At 48.3% G+C, this 18,896-nt stretch overlaps 1 protein-coding gene across 1 annotated transcript in view; it reads right to left on the bottom strand.

Annotated features, from left to right (window-relative positions):
- LOC311126314 (neurabin-2-like) overlaps window positions 1-18,896 on the bottom strand; it is a gene marked incomplete at both ends in the record, with an annotated part of 81,058 nt that overhangs the window by 39,633 nt on the left and 22,529 nt on the right. The window lies entirely within an intron of this gene.

Below are 18,896 nucleotides of genomic sequence, written 5' to 3'. Positions count from 1 at the left end.
TATGATAATATCCCTCTTCCTCCACTTCAAACTGTCTTTATGTTAATATCCCTCTTCCTCCATGTCAAACTGTCTTTATGTTAATATCCCTCTTCCTCCATGTAAACTGTCCTTATGTTAATATCCCTCTTCCTCCACATTAAACTGTCTTTATGTTAATATCCCTCTTCCTCCACTTCAAACTGTCTTTATGTTAATATCCCTCTTCCTCCATGTAAACTGTCCTTATGTTAATATCCCTCTTCCTCCAATCTAAACTGTCTTTATGGTAATATCCCTCTTCCACAATGTTAAACTGTCTTTATGTTAATATCCCTCTTCCTCCATGTCAAACTGTCTTTATGTTAATATCCCTCTTCCTCCACTTCAAACTGTCTTTATGTTAATATCCCTCTTCCTCCATGTTAAACTGTCTTTATGTTAATATACCTCTTCCTCCATGTAAACTGTCTTTATGTTAATATCCCTCTTCCTCCAATCTAAACTGTCTTTATGGTAATATCCCTCTTCCTCCTTTTAAAACTTTCTTTATATGAACATCCCTCTTCCTCCATTTTAAACTGTCTTCATGTTGATATCCCTCTTCCTCTTTGTTAAACTGTCTTCATGTTAATATTCCTCTTCCTCCATGTTAAACGGTTTTTATGATAATATCCCTCTTCCTCCACTTCAAACTGCCTTTATGTTAATATCCCTCTTCCTCCATTTTAACTGTCTTTATGTTAATATCCCTCTTCCTCCATTTTAAACTGTCTTTATGTTAATATCCCTCTTCCTCCATGTTAAACTGTCTTTGTGTTAATATCCCTCTTCCTCCATGTTAAACTGTCTTTGTGTTAATATCCCTCTTCCTCTTTGTTAAACTGTCTTAATGTTTAGCCTCCCGAGTGGCGCAGTGGTCTAAGGCACTGTGCCACTAGAGATCCTGGTTCAAATCCAGGCTCTGTCGTAGCTGACCGGGAGACCTATGGGGTGGCGCACAATTGGCCCAGGGTAGGGGAGGGAATGGCCGGCAGGGATGTAGCTCAGTTGGTAGAGCATGGCGTTTGCAATGCCAGGGTTGTGGGGTCAATTCCCATGGGGGGTATGGAAAAAATAAATACAAATTATAATAATGTATGCACTAACTGTAAGTCGCTCTGGATAAGAGTGTCTGCTAAATGACTAAAATGTTAATATCCCTCTTCCTCTCTGTTAAACCGTCTTTATGTTTGCTACCTTTTCTCATTTTCTTACTCTAGATCTGTTTGTGCCTCAGAGTAGTCAGTACAGACACACACAGTAGCATCTCTTTGCCTGATCAGTGCTGTCTAAATCACATGGTCTCTATCTCCGTAGCAACCTCACAGTGAAGTGCTTGCCAGATTTAACATTGTCCCTGAGTGGCGCAGTGGTCTAAGGCACTGCATCGCAGTGCTAACTGTGCCACTAGATCCTGGTTTGAATCCAGGCTCTGTCGCAGCCGGCCGCGACCGGGAGACTCATGGGCGGCGCACAATTGGCCCAGGGTAGGGGAGGGAATGGCCGGCAGGGATGTAGCTCAGTTGATAGAGCATGGCGTTTGCAATGCCAGGGTTGTGGGTTCGATTCCCACGGTGGGCCAGTATAAAAAAATATGTATTCACTAACTGTAAGTTGCGCTGGATAAGAGCGTCTGCTAAAATGTAATTTTTTTTAATCAACCTTCCCCTGAGAGAAGTAGATAAGAGTATTATCTGTGTTTTCATACATCATTGAATACTAGGAAGGTTGAGGTGAGGCACATTTCTTTGACTAGGTTAAACTGTACCTAGGTCTAAGCAGTTGGATCAAAGGTTTTCCAATAGAACACCAGGAAGACAAGGCCTCGCATCAAAGCAGCCATCGCACAGTACATACACTGTTGATGACGCTTCCCATGGCGTTATAAATTCCAGCTCAGAACTATACAGTCAAACATACACACACACACACACACACACACACACACACTCTGACACGGCCTAAACCAGTAAACGTCTGACTGGTGTAGACCAATGGCATGGGTTTGGCATATGGTTTTAATGGGTTGTGTGATTTAGGTTGCCTTTGTATTTAGGCGGATTAGGATAATATGGATTATAGGCAGACATAAAATATGTTTAGCCTTCGTGTGAATGGATGCTGCAATAGTCTATGTGCCGGGAGGCTCGGGTCAGTCTGTTATATCTGGTGATATTCTCCTGTCTTATCCTGTGTTCTGTGTGAATTTAAGTATGCTCCCTCTAAATCTCTCGCTTTCCCTCGCTCCCTCCCATCCCGGAGGACCTGAGCCCTAGGACCATGCCTCAGGACTACCTGGCCTGATGACTCCTTGCTGTCCCCAGTCCACCTGGTCGTGCTGCTGCTCCAGTTTCCACTATTCTGCCTGCGGCTATGGAACCCTGACCTGTTCACCGGACATGCTACCTTGTCCCAGACCTGCTGTTTTCAACTCGCTCTCTCTACCGTACCTGCTATTTCAACCTCTAAATGCCCGGCTATGAAAAGCAAAGTGACATTCACTCCTGATGTACTGACCTGTTGCAACCTCTACAACCACTGTGATTATTATTTGACCCTGCTGGTCATCTATTAACGTTTGAACATCTTGGAGAAAAATCTGGCCTTAATGGCCATGTAGTGTTATAATCTCCACCCGGAACAGCCAGAAGGGGACTGGCCACCCCTCAGAGCCTGGTTCCTCTCTAGGTTTCTTCCTAGGTTTCTGCCTTTATAGGGAGTTGTTCCTAGCCACCGTGCTTCTACATCTGCATTGTTTGCTGTTTGGGGTTTTAGGCTGGGTTTCTGTATAGCACTTTGTGACTTCTGCTGATGTAAAAAGGGCTTCATAAATAAAATTTGATTGATTGATTGATTGATGTAGCCTGGCATTAGCACAGGGGTATTCAAATCTTACCCTACGAGGTCCGGACTGGTATTCTGTTCTACTTGATAATTAATTGCACACAGCTGGGTTCCCAGGTCTAAATCCCTGATTAGAGGGGAAGAATGAAAAACACTAGTGGAACTGGCTTCGAGGTCCAGAGTTGAGTTTGAGGGCATTAGCACATCAACAGTTAAAACAACTGAAAGTGGTCCTCCAAATCTTTCTTACTCTCTGTCACTGGGTGCGTCCAAAATAGTACCCTATTCCCTATATAGTGCACAACTTTTGACCAGAGCCCTGTCTGTTTATTGTCTTTGTTTGTATCTGAAGCACCACTATGGCTCTAGTAGACTTGGCCTAAGGGGACAAATAGAGTTATCTCCTTCCATCCATCTCCCTCCATCCATCTCCCTCCATCTCCCTCCCTCCATCTCCCTCCATTCATCTCCCTCCCTCCATCTCCCTCCCTTCATCTCCCTTCCTCCATCTCCCTTCCTCCATCTCCCTCTATCTCCCTCCCTCCATCTCCCTTCCTCCATCTCCCTCCCTCCATCTCCCTCCCTTCATCTCCTTTCCTCATTCTACCTCCCTCCATCTCCCTTCCTCCATCTCCCTCCCTCCATCTCCCTCCCTTCATCTCCCTTCCTCCATCTCCCTTCCTCCATCTCCCTTCATCTCCCTCCATCCATCTCCCTCCCTTCATCTCCCTCCCCCATCTCCCTCCCTTAATCTCCCTCCCCATCTCCCTCCATCCATCCATCTCCCTCCCTCCATCTCCCTCCCTTCATCTCCCTCCCTTCATCTCCCTTTCTCCATCTCCCTTCCTCCATCTCCCTCCATCTCCCTTCCTCCATCTCCCTCCATCCATCTCCCTCCCTCCATCTCCCTTCCTCCATCTCCCTCCCTCCCTCCCTCCCTCCCTCCCTCCCTCCCTCCATCTTCCTCCCTCCATCTCCCTCCCTTCATCTCCCTCCCCCATCTCCCTCCCTCCATCCATCCATCTCCCTCCCTCCATCTACCTCCCTTCATCTCCCTTCCTCCATCTCCCTCCATCTCCCTTTCTCCATCTCCCTTCCTCCATCTCCCTTCATCTCCCTCCCTCCATCTCCCTTCCTCCATCTCCCTCCCTCCATCTCCCTACCTCATCTCCCTCCATCCATCTCCCTTCCTCCATCTCCCTCCCCCCATCTCCCTTCCTCCATCTCCATCTCCCTTCCTCCAACTCCCTCCCTCCAACTCCCTCCCTCCATCTCCACCTCCATCTCCCCCTCCATCTCCCTTCCTCCATCTCCCTCCCTCCATCTCCCTTCCTCCACCTCCCTTCCTCCATCTCCCTCCCTCCCTATTTTGTATCAAGGCATATATATCATTCTTTAACCTGTCTCATCCCCTTCATCTACACTGATTGAAGCGGATATAACAAGTGACATCAATAAGGGATCATAGCTTTCACCTGGATTCACCTGGTCAGTCTATGTCATGGAAAGAGCAGGTGTTCTTAATGTTATATGTGTGTACATTGTACTACCAATTGGTGAGAGAGACTCAAATATCACATTCATTTGTACATATGCTGCTGGAAAAACTTATGTGGTATGTCTTTACACCCCCTGCTATAATGTGGATAAATAGTTACTTGTGTAACAGAACACAGAGGGTGTGTTTGAGTAAAGCCAGTGTGTCTATGTATGCAGATGACTCAACACTATACACGTCAGCTACTACAGCAACTGAAATAACTGCAACACTTAACAAAGAGTTGCAATTAGTTTCGGAATGGCTGGAAATAAATAAGTTAGTCCTGAATATTTCCAAAACTAAAAGCATTGTATTTTGGTCAAATCATTCACTAAACACTAAACCCCTTCCTCCATCTCCCTCCCTCCATCTCCCTCCCTTCATCTCCTTTCCTCATTCTACCTCCCTCCATCTCCCTTCCTCCATCTCCCTCCCTCCATCTCCCTCCCTTCATCTCCCTTCCTCCATCTCCCTTCCTCCATCTCCCTTCATCTCCCTCCCTTCATCTCCCTCCCCCATCTCCCTCCTTTAATCTCCCTCCCCCATCTCCCTCCATCCATCTTCCTCCCTCCATCTCCCTCCCTTCACCTCCCTCCCCATCTCCCTCCATCCATCCATCTCCCTCCCTCCATCTCCCTCCCTTCATCTCCCTCCCTCCATCTCCCTTTCTCCATCTCCCTTCCTCCATCTCCCTCCATCTCCCTTCCTCCATCTCCCTCCATCTCCCTTCCTCCATCTCCCTCCCTCCATCTCCCTCCATCCATCTCCCTCCCTCCATCTACCTTCCTCCATCTCCCTTCCTCCATCTCCCTCCCTCCCTCCCTCCCTCCCTCCCTCCCTCCCTCCATCTTCCTCCCTCCATCTCCCTCCCTTCATCTCCCTCCCCCATCTCCCTCCCTCCATCCATCCATCTCCCTCCCTCCATCTACCTCCCTTCATCTCCCTTCCTCCATCTCCCTCCATCTCCCTTTCTCCATCTCCCTTCCTCCATCTCCCTCCATCTCCCTTCCTCCATCTCCCTCCTTCATCTCCCTCCCTCCATCTCCCTCCCTCCATCTCCCTTCCTCCATCTCCCTCCCTCCATCTCCCTACCTCCATCTCCCTCCATCCATCTCCCTTCCTCCATCTCCCTCCCCCCATCTCCCTTCCTCCATCTCCATCTCCCTTCCTCCAACTCCCTCCCTCCAACTCCCTCCCTCCATCTCCACCTCCATCTCCCCCTCCATCTCCCTTCCTCCATCTCCCTCCCTCCATCTCCCTTCCTCCACCTCCCTTCCTCCATCTCCCTCCCTCCCTATTTTGTATCAAGGCATATATATCATTCTTTAACCTGTCTCATCCCCTTCATCTACACTGATTGAAGCGGATATAACAAGTGACATCAATAAGGGATCATAGCTTTCACCTGGATTCACCTGGTCAGTCTATGTCATGGAAAGAGCAGGTGTTCTTAATGTTATATGTGTGTACATTGTACTACCAATTGGTGAGAGAGACTCAAATATCACATTCATTTGTACATATGCTGCTGGAAAAACTTATGTGGTATGTCTTTACACCCCCTGCTATAATGTGGATAAAGAGTTACTTGTGTAACAGAACACAGAGGGTGTGTTTGAGTAAAGCCAGTGTGTCTATGTATGCAGATGACTCAACACTATACACGTCAGCTACTACAGCAACTGAAATAACTGCAACACTTAACAAAGAGTTGCAATTAGTTTCGGAATGGCTGGAAATATATAAGTTAGTCCTGAATATTTCCAAAACTAAAAGCATTGTATTTTGGTCAAATCATTCACTAAACACTAAACCTCAACTACATCTCATAATGAATAATGTGGAAATTGAGCAAGTTGAGGTGACTAAACTGCTTGGAGTAACCCTGGATTGTAGACTGTCATGGTCAAAGCATATTGATACAACAGTAGCTAAGATGGGGAGAAGTATGTCCATAATTAAGCACTGCTCTGCCTTCTTAACAACACTATCAACAAGGCAGGTCATACAGGCCCTAGCTTTGTCGCACCTAGACTACTGTTTAGTAGTGTGGTCAGGTGCCCCAAAGAGGCAAAGTGGAGTCGCAATTCAACGGCTCAGACACAAGACGTATGTGGCAGGGTCTACAGACAATCACGGACTACAAAAGGAAAACCAGCCACGTCGCCGACACCGACGTCTCACTTCCAGACAAGCTAAACACCTTCTTCGCCCACTTTGAGGATAACACAGTGCCACCGACGAGGCCCACTACCAAGGACTGTGGCCTCTCCTTCTCCATGGCCGGCGTGAGTAAGACATTTAAGCATGTTAACCCCTGCAAGGCTGCCGGCCCAGACGGCATCCCTAGCCTCGTTCTCAGAGCATGCGCAGACCAGCTGGCTGGTGTGTTTACCGACATATTCAATCTCTCCCTTTCCAAGTCTGCTGTTCCCACATGCTTCAAGATGGCCACCATTGTTCCTGTACCCAAGAAAGCAAAGGTAACTGAACTAAATGACTATCGCCCCGTAGCACTCACCTCTGTCATCATGAAGTGCTTTGAGAGACTAGTCCAGGATCATATCACCTCTACCTTACCTGTCGCCCTAGACCCACTTCAATTTGCTTACTGCCCCATATAGATCCACAGACGATGCAATCGCCATCACACTGCACGCCGCCCTATCCCATCTGGACAAGAGGAATACCTATGTAAGAATGATGTTCATTGACTATAGCTCAGCATTCAACACCATAGTATCCTCCAAGCTCATCATTAAGCTCGAGGCCCTGGGTCTGAACCCCGCCCTGTGCAACTGGGTCCTGGACTTCCTGATGGGCCGCCCCCAGGTGGTGAAGGTAGGAAACAACATCTCCACTTCGCTGATCCTCAACACTGGGGCCCCACAAGGGTGCGTGCTCAGCCCCCTCCTGTACTCCCTGTTCACCCATGACTGCGTGGCCAAGCACGCCTCCAACTCAATCATCAAGTTTGCAGACTACACAACAGTAGTAGGCTTGATTACCAACAATGACGAGACAGCCTACAGGGAGGAGGTGAGGGCTCTGGGTGTTTGGTGCCAGGAAAATAACCTCTCACTCAATGTCAACAAAACAAAGGAGATGATCGTGGACTTCAGGAAACAGCAGAGGGTGCACCCCCCTATCCACATCGACGGGACCGCAGTGGAGAAGGTGGAAAGCTTCAAGTTCCTTGGCGTACACATCACTGACAATCTGAAATGGTCCACCCACGCAGACAGTGTGGTGAAGGAGGTGCAACAGAGCCTCTTCAACCTCAGGAGGTTGAAAACATTTGGCTTGGCACCTAAAACCCTCACAAACCTTTACAGATGCACAATTGAGAGCATCCTGTCGGGCTGTATCACCGCCTGGGACCGAGAGAATGAAAAACAGCTTCTATCTCAAGGCCATCAGACTGTTAAATAGCCATCACTAGCACATTAGAGGCTGCTGCTGCCTATTTAAATCACTTTAAGAAATAGAGCACTAGTCACTTTAATAATGTTTACATATCTTGCACTACTCATCTCATATGTATATACTGTATTCTATTCTATAATATTCTACTGTATCTTAGTCCATGCCACTCTGTCATTGCTTGTCCATATATGTATATATTCTTAAATTCCATTCCTTATTTAGATTTGTGTGTATTAGGTATATGTTGTGAAATTGTTAGATATTACTTGTTAGATATTACTGCACTGTCGGAGCTAGAAGCACAAGCATTTTGCTACAAATTTGATTTGATTTGGGAAATTTGCAGTTGGCTCAGAACAGGGCAGCACGGCTGGCCCTTAAAAGTACACGGAGAGCTAACATCAATGACATGCATGTCAGTCTCTCCTGGCTCAGAGTGGAAGAGAGATTGACTTCATCACTGCTTGTTTTTGTAAGAGGTGTTGACAAGCTGAATGTACCGAGCTGTCTGTTTGGAATACTGGCATACAGCTCGGACACCCATGCATACCCCACAAGACATGCCACCAGAGGTCTCTTCACAGTCCCCAAATCCAGAACAGACTATGGGAGATGCACAGTACTACACAGAGCCATGTTTACATGGAACTCTATTCCACGTCAGGTAACTGATGCAAGCAGTAGAATCCGATTTAAAAAACAGGTAAAAATACACCTTATGGAACAACAGGGACTGTGAAGAGACACACACAAGGGTATAGACACATGCATACGAACACATTGTGATAATGTTGTATGGTGGTATTAAACAGTTTGTATTGTAGATAGGTAGTGGTGTAATAATGTCATATGATGTACTGTTTTATATTTTGTTTTATATGTAATGTAAGTGCTTTAATATGTTTGGACCCCAGCAAGAGTAGCTGCTGCCTTGGGGATCCCTAATAAATACAAATACAAAAAATACATGAATCATGACAAAGTTGGTTCCTATTTCAGTCATGTCTGTGCAATTAAACCCCTACAACTCATCCAGAATGCCGCAGCCCGCCTGGTGTTCAACCTTCCCAAGTTCTCTCACGTCACCCCGCTCCTCCGCACACTCCACTGGCTTCCAGTTGAAGCTCGCATCTGTTACAAGACCATGGTGCTTGCCTATGGAGCTGTGAGGGGAACGGCACCTCCGTACCTTCAGGCTCTGATCAGTCCCTACACCCAAACGAGGGCATTGCGTTCATCCACCTCTGGCCTGCTGGCTCCCCTTCCTCTGCGGAAGCATAGTTCCCGCTCAGCCCAGTCAAAACTGTTCGCTGCTCTGGCACCCCAATGGTGGAACAAGCTCCCTCACGACGCCAGGACACTCACCACCTTCCGGAGACATTTGAAACCCCACCTCTTTAAGGAATACCTGGGATAGGATAAAGTAATCCTTCTACCCCCCACTTACCCCAACCCCCCCCCCCCCCCCCCCCCTAAAAAAAAACAAAAAAAACATTGTAAAGTGGTTGTACTACTGGCTATAAGGTGAATGCACCAATTTGTAAGTCGCTCTGGATAAGAGCGTCTGCTAAATGACGTAAATGTAAATGTAAATGTCACGTTCGCGTGGGTCAAACAAAAAGAACCTCCCACAATGCAGGCAGGACATTTTACATTTACATTTTAGTCATTTAGCAGACACTCTTATCCAGAGTGACTTACAGGAGCAATTAGGGTTAAGTGCCTTGCTCAAGGGCACATCAACAGATTTTTCACCTAGTTGGCTCAGGGATTTGCACCAGCGACCTTTCGGTTACTGGCCCAATGCTCTTAACTGCTAAACTACTACGAAGTTGATGACGAGCAACTGCAGAAACTTAGGCGACTCTAGTCAAAACTTCAAGGCTAGAGGAGGCTGGGGCAGGGCTGGGGCAGGGGAGGCTGTGGCTAGGGAGGCTGGGGCTAGGGAGGCTGGGGCAGGGCTGGGGAGGCTGGGGCAGGGTGAGGCTGGGGGCAGGGCTGGGGGAGGCTAAGGGAGGCTGTGGCAGGGCTGGGGGAGGCTGGGGCAGGGCTGGGGAGGCTGGGGCAGGGTGAGTCTGGGGCAGGGCTGGGGGAGGCTAGGGGAGGCTGGGGCAGACCTGGGGCAGGGCTGGGGCAAGGCTGGGGGAGGGCTGGGGCAGGGCTGGGGCAGGGCTGGGGAGGCTGGGGACGGGGGAGGATTCATGCAGCACTACACGCTGCTGCTGCTCCAGTTGTGACATATAGTAGGTCACAGTGGCTAACAGATGGCCAGGAACACCCGTCCCTCTATCCCTGCCTCCCTCTCTGCTACCAGCGGACTGACTGGGACGCCCTACAAAAGCTCTGTGTGCAGCTACTACCTAAACTAAGCTAACGCCTTCTGTTTGTGTCAGAACAGGGAAACCAAACAGGGAAACCATTTGGAATGTATCACATATTAAAATGCCCCAGCAAGTGACAACCACATTTTTTTACAATGTAGTTTGCCTAACGTGAGTGACTGACAAAAACACACTAATGACTAGGTTGGCACCATAGAGGTATATAGAGGCATGCCTTCATGCTATTGTTTTCCAACAATTACCACAATGGCTCCTTGGCTGCACCCCAAATGCGACCCTATTCCCTATGGGCCCTGGTCAAAAATAGAGCATTGAGACACAGCCCTTGGCTGGGAGGGATGTGGTTGGATAACAGTGTGGTCAAGTGGTTACATCCTCCCAGTAGAAAGCAGTTTCCCCTGTTCCTCCTCTTCTTACTTCCCCCCAAAAAACGAATCCAAAGTTGGGCTAAAGTCAATAGGCTGTGTGGAGGTGGTGGTGAAGGGTGAGGTTATATGGTTACTCACAACAGAAATAGCATGCTCCTCTCCACACAGTCTCTCCACAAGCTCTGCTGCTAACCTATTAACATAACCACTGGGGAGTTTCACAACTTTTATAACACTCTCAGTCTCTTCCTATTATATTGATTTTGTTCCATTTTGTAAAGTCTTCACTCTCTATACTATTTGCTCTCCTACATGGGAGAATCAACGGTACCGACTTCCTGCTCCAGAGGTTCCTCCCCTCTGACCTTCTCCTCCAATGGGTTTTGAAAAGGAGGCGAGGAGAGAGGGCGTGAGGAAATGGTACTTTGGTAGTTGAAGAAAGCTCTGACTGAACTATGAATGAATTATGAGGAGGAAAGTGAATCCCCATTGGTGAGATGGTTGTCCCATGTGTCACATTGCCATCTTCGTGCTAGACTGCCTGTTCTGAACAATCTGCTACTCTCAGTCTCAGAGTGTTTCATTTCATCTGTTGCAATTAACCCAACTATATGTGGGCTAAATTGGTTTCAGAGAGCTGGCGTGTGGCATAATGAAACCGCAGCAGCAACAAGCTTAGCACAAAAACAAAGACTTAACGTCCCTCCGAGAATCACTCAGGCTGGCCTACCTCCAACAAACACTGTCCTGACGACAACCAAACCTTAATCAAGCCGCAGCAACAAGCTCAGCACATATAACAGAGACTTAATGTCCCTCCGAGAATGATGTAGACTGTCCCTCTGAGGATTATAGACAAACCCTCAATCCCACTAAATCGCCTGATGACAATTGAACCAAGTCGCAGCAACAAGCTCAACGTAAGGAAGGGAAACAAACACTCAAAATCACAGTCGGTCCCGATTCGCTCGCCACCCCTTCCCCTTGGCCCTAACACGTTAATGTGTGCAGATCTGAATGGTCTGAAAGGTATAAGCAGTGTAGTGGTGGAGCTTCCACCATATAGATCTGCACATTGAAAGGCCAAATGGAATGGGTAGGGAGTGAATTGGGACTGGACAACAACAAGGCTCCAGTCTACAGTGTAACCATGTTAGATTGACTGGTCTCAGGCCAAAGGGGGAGGTAGGTAATTATTCAAAAACTGTCCTAAAAATGAAAATTAATCCCAATTCCAGAAGAGAGTCCTGTCCTGCCTGGTCGTGCAGCCATGACAGACGGAGACAGAACCCTACAAGTGGCGACCCGTCTGTTTTGATCCCCACCTTTTATATACATTTATATATTTTAAAAATTGTAATGCCTGTTTTTGTCACGATCGTCGGGAACAGAGGAGGACCAAGGCGCAGCGTTGCAGGCAAACATACTCTTTATTTAGCGATATTACGACAAAATAAACAAAACAATAACGTGACAGTTCACGGTCTAACACAAACCAACTAGAAACAAGATCCCACAACAACTGTGGGAAAACAGCCTGTATAAATATGGTTCCCAATCAGAGACAACCAGCAACAGCTGACACTCGTTGCCTCTGATTGGGAACCAATCTGGCCAACATAGAAATGCAACTACTAGATAAACAAATGAAACGCACACCCGGGCTCAACATACAAGTGTCCCCAGAGCCAGGGCGTGACAGTACCCTCCCCCCCTAAAGGCGCAGACTCCGACCGCGTCAACTAAATATCACAGGGGAGGGACCGGGTGGGCACTCCGCCTTGGCGGCGGATCCGGCTCCGGGCCTGAGCCCCACTCCCTCTCCAACCCCCCAAAGTACCCCTGGTCCGGTCTGGCCCCGCTGACCGGAGCTGGACTGCACACTGGTGGAGCGGATTGCTCTAGCTCCGGCGTGAAGCAGCTGACCGGTGCCGGACCAGGCACCGGTGGAACAGGCACGGGCCATACCGGACTGACGACGCGTACCATAGGCTTGGTGCGGGGAGCAGGAGCGGGCCGGACCGGACTGGCGACGCACACCACTGGCTTGGTGTGGGGAACAGGCACGGGCCGTGCCGGACTGACGACGCACACCACTGGCTTGGTGTGGGGAGCAGGAGCGGGCCGGACCGGGCTGGCGACGCACACCACTGGCTTGGTGTGGGGAACAGGCACGGGCCGTGCCGGACTGACGACGCACACCACTGGCTTGGTGTGGGGAGCAGGAGCGGGCCGGACCGGGCTGGCGACGCACACCATTGGCTTGGTGCGGGGAGCAGGAACGGGCCGGGCCGGGCTGGGCTGGCGACGCGCACCATTGGCTTGGTGCGGGGAGCAGGAACAGGCCGGGCCGGGCTGACGACACGCACCATAGGCTCGGTGCGGGGAGCAGGAACAGGCCGGGCCGGGCTGGCGACGCGCACCATAGGCTTGGTGCGGGGAGCAGGAACAGACCGGGCCGGACTGGCGACGCGCACCATCGGCTTGGTGCGGGGAGCAGGAACAGGCCGGACCGGGCTGGCGACGCGCACCATTGGCCCTATGCAGGGATCAGGAACGGGCCGGACTGGACTGGTAACACACCCCAGTACCTCTCGCCGTGCCTCCACACTTTCCCTCTCCTCTGTGACCAGTGGCCCCCTTAACCTGGCGGCCTCCTCTGCACACCGCTGGACCGCTCCCTCGCGGCCTCCTGCTGCCCCGTCGTCCACGGCGTGAGCCCCCCCCCTAAAAAATTTCTGGGGGTCTCTCCTCCCCGTGGGCCAGGCCTCTATAGTTCTCGCCCAACTCTCGCTCTTCTGCTTCCAACTCCAGCCATTCTGCTCTTGATTTGGCTTGACCCAGTCGAGACTCTTCCTCCACTGTTCCCAAGTCCACCCTCTCTGCTCTTCACTAGGCTTGACCCAGTCGAGGCTGCCACGGAGATCTGCTAGCGATTCCCCTGGCGATGGCTCCTGGACACGCTGCTTGGTCCAGTTTAGGTGGGATCTTCTGTCACGATCGTCGGGAACAGAGGAGGACCAAGGCGCAGCGTTGCAGGCAAACATACTCTTTATTTAGCGATATTACGACAAAATAAACAAAACAATAACGTGACAGTTCACGGTCTAACACAAACCAACTAGAAACAAGATCCCACAACAACTGTGGGAAAACAGCCTGTATAAATATGGTTCCCAATCAGAGACAACCAGCAACAGCTGACACTCGTTGCCTCTGATTGGGAACCAATCTGGCCAACATAGAAATGCAACTACTAGATAAACAAATGAAAAGCACACCCTGGCTCAACATACAAGTGTCCCCAGAGCCAGGGCGTGACAGTTTTGCACGTTATTTTGGCATTAATACGTGTCACATATCAGTTTGCAAAAATGTAAAAAAAAATTATAATTATAATAATTGAGTTAATAAAGCTGCATACAAACATGGTCTCTTTTTTGCTTTCTTGAGTAAGGCAGCTTCAAAATGCAGGTGTTTCAGCCAAGCTCAGTGCTTTCTGTGGTGGTGGTGGTGGGGCAGCCAGTGGAAAATACAGAGCGTCGGGGTTGGTAATGTTCTCTAGTTGCGCCGTGATTGGCTCAGTGTTCTGTTACTCATGGGGACACTACGTCACCACAAAATCTATTGGGAGAGCTCGAAAATTTAAGCCCCTTGGGAGCTGCCATAGAGTTACATTAGACGTCCATATTCAAAAAGGTTCAAGGTCATTGGCCACAGATTAAAGGATGTCAAATCACGTTATTTCTACCATAGCTTTGATTGGACTGATCATGTCAACATCATGAATCAAGTTGACAATCTACTGGCAAATCCTTTTCAATCCTTGTCATATGAAAATAAATTATATATAAAACGGTGCACATCGGCCATTGGATATAAACATTACACAACAAGTTGGAAATCGCAAATTCAACAATGAGTGGTTTGGAAGGAATCAGTGGCTAACTGCAAGCGTTGCAAAGCCATCACTAGCCTGCTATTCAGTGGAGAGGGTGTGTGGTCCAAGTCTGGGTTTAAGGGTCTCTTTGGGCCAGAAAAGGTTGAATACATTGGCCATGCTGTCAATCTAGCATGACTTCTGCCACATTCAAAACAACTTGAAACTCGGAACTGGGAAATCTCAGACTTCAGTGAGTTCAAGACAACTGGGAACTCTAAAAAAAAATGTGCTCCGACTGGGAAAATATGTTTTGAACGGTCATCCAACTCGGAATTCCAAGTCGGGAACTCTGGCCTCTTTTTATTGCTCCGACCTGAAGATCACTGACGTCATGATTCGACCTTGTTCCCAGTTGTCTTGAAAGCACCATAAATCCAGAGAATGACGGACTTTGATGACAAAGTTTCATGACAAAATTTGCCCACAAGAAGGACTGCAGTGCCACCTTCCTGTTCAAGTGAGCACAACAAGGTGAGTCCAAAAATGTATTGTATGCTGCTGCATAAATTATGCAATATGCCAGGGAGATATGTATACAGTAGCTAAGAAAGTAATACTAGGTGTATGTTGTGTATTAAGCTGTTAGTAGCCCATATGCCTCACCCTAATAATTTGGTCCCTTTCCCCCTCATAACTTAACCTACTGTTCTGACTTGGTGGTGCACATGTAGCCTATAGCCTTTTTTAGAGAAATGTCATCATCTAATATTGTAAGAGCTTTCATTGTCTGCTTACACGGCCCCTTTATTTATCCTACAGTTCTGACTTGGTGTACAGGGAGAATACTGTAAGAACGGCCCATGTTCTGAATTCTGTCACTGTACATTAAAAAAATGCTGAACAAATAGTTATATTGACTACGTCCATCTTAGCTCGCTCATTAATGTCTTAATCAAAATTACGGATTGCCTCTTATCCGCTCGTCGTCCCCTTATGCCATAGTTTGTACATCTCAATTGTCAGTAGAAACCACATTTGTTTAAGCAAGTCAGCCATATCAGCTATGTTTTTTAAAAGGCAGTAAATTAGGCTGAATGAACTGTTTCATGGCCAGACAAGGCTCCGCTGATTCACTCCATGGTGCTGAAAAGAAAGCTCTGCTGTTGGGACAGCTTTATGTAGGGCCTAACAGTTTGTGGGCACCGTTTGTCACCGTTATAGTGCAATTAATGTATTGTTTAGTGTTGTGTTGTGTAGTGGCTTTGCTGGCATGCATCAACAAAAAACAAATGTTGAGTTTGCCCCACCAAGATTTTCATGCTAAAATCGCCACTGGGCCCCACCATCCCTCCAACTTACCATCAATCAATCAATCAATCAATTTTATTTTATATAGCCCTTCTTACATCAGCTAATATCTCGAAGTGCTGTACAGAAACCCAGCCTAAAACCCCAAACAGCTAGTAATGCAGGTGTAGAAGCACGGTGGCTAGGAAAAACTCCCTAGAAAGGCAAAACCTAGGAAGAAACCTAGAGAGGAACCAGGCTATGAGGGGTGGCCAGTCCTCTTCTGGCTGTGCCGGGTGGAGATTATAACAGAACCATGCCAAGATGTTCAAAAATGTTCATAAGTGACAAGCATGGTCAAATAATAATCAGGAATAAATCTCAGTTGGCTTTTCATAGCCGATCATTAAGAGTTGAAAACAGCAGGTCTGGGACAGGTAGGGGTTCCATAACCGCAGGCAGAACAGTTGAAACTGGAATAGCAGCAAGGCCAGGCGGACTGGGGACAGCAAGGAGTCACCACGGCCGGTAGTCCCGACGTATGGTCCTAGGGCTCAGGTCTCTCAGTTGGCTTTTCATAGCCGATCATTAAGAGTTGAAAACAGCAGGTCTGGGACAGGTAGGGGTTTCGTAGCCGCAGGCAGAACAGTTGAAACTGGAATAGCAGCAAGGCCAGGCGGACTGGGGACAGCAAGGTGTCATCATGCCCGGTAGTCCTGACGTATGGTCCTAGGGCTCAGGTTCTCAGAGAGAAAGAGAGAACGAGAGAATTAGAGAGAGCATACTTAAATTCACACAGGACACTGGATAAGACAGGAGAAGTACTCCAGGTATAACCAACTAACCCCAGCCCCCCGACACATAAACTACTGCAGCATAAATACTGGAGGCTGAGACAGGAGCGGTCCGGAGACACTGTGGCCCCATCCGAAGAAACCCCCGGACAGGGCCAAACAGGAAGGATATAACCCCACCCACTCCGCCAAAGCATCCCTCCATTCTACCTTCCCTCCATTCTACCATCCCTCCATCCATCCCTCCATCCTACCATCCCTCCATCCTACCATCCGTCCATCCTACCATCCCCCCATTATACCATCCCTCCATTCTACCATCCCTCCATCCATCCATCCATCCATCCATCCCTCCATCCTACCATCCCTCCATTCTACCATCCCTCCATCCATCCATCCATCCATCCATCCATCCCTCCATCCTACCATCCCTCCATCCTACCATCCCTCCATCCTACCATCCCTCCATTCTACCATCCGTCCATCCTACCATCCGTCCATCCTACCATCCCTCTGTAGCTCAGCTGGTAGAGCATGGCGCTTGTAACGCCAAGGTAGTGGGTTCGATCCCCGGGACCACCCATACACAAAAATGTATGCACGCATGACTGTAAGTCGCTTTGGATAAAAGCGTCTGCTAAATGGCATATTATATTATTATTATCCCTCCATCCCTCCATCCCTCCATTATATCATCCATCCATCACTCCACCCATCCCTCCATTCTACCATCCCTCCATCATACCATCCATCTATCCCTCCATCCATCCATCCCTCCATTCTACCATCCCTCCATCCCTCCATCCTACCATAATAATAATAATATGCCATTTAGCAGACGCTTTTATCCAAAGCGACTTACAGTCATGCGTGCATACATTTTTTTTGTGTATGGGTGGTCCCGGGGATCAAACCCACTACCTTGGCGTTACAAGCGCCGTGCTCTACCAGCTGAGCTACAGAGGACCATCCCTCCATCCTACCATCCCTCCATTCTACCATCCATCCATCCCTCCATTCTACCATCCCTCCATTTTACCATCCATCCATCCATCCCTCCATCCATCCCTCTATCCTGCCAGCCCTCCATTCTTCCATCCCTCCATTCTACCATCCCTCCATTCTACCATCCCTCCTCCAGCCAAGAAAGTGGATGCCTTTGTCATGGTAACGGTTAGGAGCAGAGCATGTGTTGTTGTTGGCAGGGCAGGCTTGGTCAGCACTGTATCACAGTGAGCTAAGCCAAGCCGAGGTGACCCTGGGTGGGCATTAACACAGCATAAGAACAAGGTCAGCCACAGAGCTGAATGACACTACGTGTGCGTCTCAAATGGCACCCTATTCCCTACGCAGTGCACTTCTTTTGACCAGGGCCCATAGGGCTCTGATCAAAAGTTGTGCACTACAAGGGGAATAGGGTGCCATTTGAGACAACCTCTGTATGTTTTATTTTTATTTTTTTATTTCACCTTTATTTAACCAGGTAAGCCAGTTGAGAACAAGTTCTCATTTACAACTGCGACCTGGCCAAGATAAAGCAAAGCAGTGCGATAAAAACAACACAGAGTTACATATGGGGTAAAAAAACATAAGGTCATAAAATACAACAGAAAATATATATACAGTGTGTGCAAATGTAGCAAGTTATGGAGGTAAGGCAATAAATAGGCTATAGTGCAGAATAATTACAATAGTATTAACACTGGAATGCTAAATGTGCAAGAGATTATGTGCAAATAGAGATACTGGGGTGCAAAAGAGCAAAATAAATAACAATATAGGGATGAGGTAGTTGGGTGGGCTAATTTCAGATGGGCTGTGTACAGGTGCAGTGATCGGTAAGGTGCTCTGACAACTGATGCTTAAAGTTATTGAGGGAGATAAGAGTCTCCAGCTTCAGAGATTTTTGCAATTCGTTCCAGTCATTGGCAGCAGAGAACTGGAAGGAATGGCGGCCAAAGGAGGTGTTGGCTTTGGGAATGACCAGTGAGATATACCTGCTGGAGCGCAGACTACGGGTGGGTGCTGCTATGGTGACCAATGAGCTAAGATAAGGCGGGGATTTGCCTAGCAGTGATTTATAGATGGCCTGGAGCCAGTGGGTTTGACGACGAACATGTAGTGAGGACCAGCCAACAAGAGCGTACAGGTCACAGTGGTGGGTAGTGTATGGGGCTTTGGAGACAAAACGGATGGCACTGTGATAGACTACATCCAATTTGCTGAGTAGAGTGTTGGAGGCTATTTTGTAAATGACATCGCCGAAGTCAAGGATCGGTAGGATAGTCAGTTTTACGAGGGCATGTTTGGCAGCATGAGTGAAGGAGGCTTTGTTGCGAAATAGGAAGCCGATTCTAGATTTAACTTTGGATTGGAGATTCTTAATGTGAG

Source organism: Coregonus lavaretus (assembly GCF_964263955.1).
Source record: "Coregonus lavaretus genome assembly, chromosome: 1".
NCBI lineage: Eukaryota > Metazoa > Chordata > Actinopteri > Salmoniformes > Salmonidae > Coregonus > Coregonus lavaretus.
Note: the sequence above shows the minus strand (reverse complement) of the source record. Positions and strands in the feature narration are given on the sequence as shown.